The following is a 4,375-nucleotide window of genomic DNA, read 5'->3' as shown; positions in this document are numbered from 1 at the left end:
TTTTGATTTGCATTTCTCTAATGATTAATGATGTTGAGCATTCTTTCATGTGTTTGTTGGCAATCTGTATATCTCCTTTAGAGAAATGTCTATTTAGGACTTCTGCCCATTTTTGGATTGATCTTTTTTTTTTTTTGAGCTGCATGAACTGCTTGTCAATTTTGGAGATTAATCCTTTGTCAGTTCCTTCATTTGCAAATATTTTTTCCCATTCTGAGTGTTGTCTTTTGGTCTTGTTTATGGTTTCCTTTGCTGTGCAAAAGCTTTTAAGTTTCATTAGGTTCCATTTGTTTATTTTTGTTTTTATTTCCATTTCTCTAGGTGGTGGGTCAAAAAGGATCTTGCTGTGATTTATGTCATAAAGTGTTCTGCCTATGTTTTCCTCTAAGAGTTTGAGAGTGTCTGGCATTACATTTAGGTTTTTAATCCATTTTGACTTTATTTTTGTGTATGGTGTTAGGCAGTGTTCTAATTTCATACTTTTATATGTACCTGTCCAGTTTTCCCAGCACCACTTATTGAAGAGGCTGTCTTTTCTCCACTGTATATTCGTGCCTCCTTTATCAAAGATAAGGTGACCATATTTGCGTGGGTTTATCTCTGGGCTTTCTATCCTGTTCCATTAATCTGTATTTCTGTTTGTGTGCCAGTACCATACTGTCTTGATTACTGTAGCTCTGTAGTATAATCTGAAGTCAGGGAGCCTGATTCCTCCAGCTCCGTTTTTCGTTCTCAAGATTGCTTTGGCTATTCAGGGTCTTTTGTGTTTCCATACAAATTGTGAAATTTTTTATTCTAGTTCTGTGAAAAATGCCAGTGGTAGTTTGATAGGGATTGCATTGAATCTGCAGATTGCTTGGGGTAGTAGACTCTTTTTCACAATGTGGATTCTTCCAATCCAAGAACATGGTATATCTCTCCATCTATTTGTATCATCTTTAATTTCTTTCATCAGTGTCTTATAATTTTCTGCATACAGGTCTTTTGTCTCCTTAGGTAGGTTTATTCCTAGATATTTTATTCTTTTTGTTGCAGTGGTAAATGGGAGTGTTTTCTTAATTTCACTTTCTGATTTTTCATCATTAGTGTATAGGAATGCAAGAGATTTCTGTGCATTAATTTTGTATCCTGCTAGTTTACCAAATTCATTGATTAGCTCTAATAATTTTCTGGTAGCATCTTTAGGATTCTCTATGTATAGTATCATGCCATCTGCAAACAGTGACAGCTTTACTTTTTCTTTTTCTTGTCTTGCACCTGATCTTAGTGGAAATGGTTTCATTTTTTCATAATTGAAGATGATGTTGGCTGTGGGTTTGTCATATATGGCCTTTATTATGTTGAGGAAAGTTCCCTCTATGCCTACTTTCTGCAGGGTTTTTATCATAGATGGGTGTTGAATTTTGTTGAAAGCTTTCTCTGCATCTTTTGAGATGATCATATGGTTTATCTCCTTCAATTTGTTAATATGGTGAATCACGTTGATTGATTTGCATATATTGAAGAATCCTTGCACTCCTGGGGTAAAACCCACTTGATCAGAGTGTATGATCCTTTTAATGTGCTGTTGGATTCTGTTTGCTAGTATTTTGTTGAGGATATTTGAATCTATGTTCATCAGTGATTTTGTCCTGTAGTTTTCTTTCTTTGTGACATCTTTGTCTGGTTTTGGTATAAGAGTGATGTTGGCCTCATAGAGTGAGTTTGGGAGTGTTCCTCCCTCTGGTATATTTTGGAAGAGATTGAGAAAGGTGTTAGCTCTTTTCTAAACGTTTGATAGAATTCGCCTGTGAAGCCATCTGGTCCTGGGTTTTTGTTTGTTGGAAGATTTTTAATCACAGTTTCAATTTCAGTGCTTGTGATTGGTCTATTCATATTTTCTATTTCTTCCTGGTTCAGTCTCGGGAGCTTGTGTATTTCTAAGAATTTGTCCATTTCTTCCAGTTTGTCCATTTTTTTCACATATAGTAGTAGTATTTCTACTTTGTACTTTTGCAGTGTCAGTTGTTACTTCTCCTTTTTCATTTCTAATTCTACTGATTTGAGTCTTCTCCCTTTTTTTTGATAAGTCTGGCTAATGGTTTATCAATTTTGTTTATCTTCTCAAGGAACCAGCTTTTAGTTTTATTGATCTTTTCTATTGTTTCCTTCAGTTCTTTTTCATTTATTTCTGATCTGATCTTTATGATTTCTTTCCTTCTGCTAACTTTGGGGTTTTTTGTTCTTCTTTCTCTAATTGCTTTTGGTGTAAGTTTAGGTTGTTTATTTGAGATGTTTCTAGTTTCTTAAGGTAGGCTTGTATTGCTATAAACTTCCCTCTTAGAACTGCTTTTGCTGCATCCCATAGGTTTTGGGTCGTTGTGCTTTCATTTTCATTTGTTTCTAGGTGTTTTTTGATTTCCTCTTTGATTTCTTCAGTGATCTCTTGGTTATTAAGTAGTGTGTTGTTTAGCCTCCGTGTGTTTCATCAAACACACTTTAGAAGACTTTCTGTCTCTCTTCTCCTTCTGAGACCCATATCATACAAACATTGGTATGCTTGACATTTTCTGAGAGGTCCCTTAAGCTGTTTTCATTTTTCAAATTTGTTTTCCTTTTTGCTGCTCTGATTGTGTGATTTCCATTATTCCATCTTCCAGATTACTTAAGCATTATTCTGTATCACCCAGTCTTCTCTTTCTTCTTTCTAGTGTGTTTCAAATTTTAGTGATTGTGTTCTTTAGTTCTGACTGGTCATTTTTTATATTTTCTAGTTCCTTCTTAAAATTCCCACTGTGCTCATCTATTATCTTCCCTATCTCTTTTAGCATTTTTATTACTAATGTTTTGAATTCTTTATCTATCAATTATTTATTTCTGTTTCATCAGGTGCTTTTGCAGAACTTTTCTCTTATACTTTTATTTAAAATAAATTCCTGCATTCTCATTTTGCTTAACTTTCTCTATGAAATTATGTGAAATTGTTACCTATTCCAGTCTTGAAGGGGTGCCTTTGTGTGGGAGTGGCCCTATATAGTCTGCATGTGTCTAGTGGCTTTGGTGGGAGAGCTGGATCTCTAGTGAGCCCGAGTCATGTCTTCTCCCATGATGTGCTTGTAGCTCTCACCTTGGTAGGACATGGGCATGGAGAGGGAGTTGTTTTATCCAGAGCCTGGTGTGAGCTGGGACTTCTCCTCTGTTCAGTGTCAAATACCATACTGCTGAGGGTAGGGACAGGTCCCACGTTGCTGGAGTAGAAGCACTGTAGGCTGACTTCATTCCAAGTGTGTGCTCTTCTCCCTCCCAGCACTGGTACCCTGGCCCCAGAGGGGACCTCTTTTGGAGTAAGAGAGTCTGGAGTGGGTTATCAACATATATGGGTTTGCACGCTGTGATGGTCCTGGCACCAGTCTGTCCCAACCACCCTTGATTCATTGCCTCCTTAGGCACCAAAAAGGCTGCCCTCATGCTGTTCAGATACTGTTCTGGGTCCCAGCCAGCTCTGTCCCTCACAACCATGCATTCCCTTCAGCTACAGCAGCTCTTGCTCTAGTGTGTAGGTGCACTGCTGAGCAAGTGGGGCCAGAGCGTGTGCTCATGTCAGGCTAGGGTGGTCACCTGGGCAGTTGTAGGAAACTGGCCAGAGTCCTGGGAAGTTTCAATATGCTTCCTCTGCCTTGTTTCAAAAGTAAGCAAACATATGCAGTCTTCACAAGCAAAGTCTACCTTTCTTACAGCCCAGATTTCAGTACCACTGGTTTTCCAACCAGCTAAGGGAACTCATCCTGTCCTTTCCATGTCAGACCCAGGGCTGAGGGGCTCAATAAGTGATTCGCATAACTCACTCCTCATGTAGGATCTATGAGTCCATGTAATTGTCCTCCTCTTCTGTTTCCCCTCCCAGGGGTACAGGTCCCAACTTCATTGCTTCTCTTCTCCTCCTAACCAATTTCATGTGAAACTTTCTTACAACCTTCATTGTATGTGTCTTTATGCCAGTCTTCAGTTTGTTTTCATTGAGAATTGCTCCACATGTAGATGTATTTTTGAGGTGTTGGTTGGGTGAGGTGAGCTCCTCCCTGTACTCTGCCTTTTTTTTTTTTTTTTGGCGGTATGCAGGCCTCTCACTTTTGTGGCCTCTCCCGTTGCAGAGCACAGGCTCCGGACGCGCAGGCTCAGTGGCCATGGCTCACAGGCCCAGGTCCTCCGCAGCATGTGGGATCTTCCTGGACCGGGGCATGAACCCATGTCCCGTGCATCGGCAGGCGGACTCTCAACCACTGTGCCACCAGGGAAGCCCTACTCTGCCTTCTTGATCCAACTCCTCAAACTATTATTCTTAAATTGTACCTTTCTTCCTTCAATTATTTCAGCTTTGTTTCATGTATTTTGTGAC

Source organism: Leucopleurus acutus (genome assembly GCF_964270905.1).
Source record: "Leucopleurus acutus genome assembly, chromosome: X".
NCBI lineage: Eukaryota > Metazoa > Chordata > Mammalia > Artiodactyla > Delphinidae > Leucopleurus > Leucopleurus acutus.
This window is presented reverse-complemented; position numbering follows the sequence as displayed.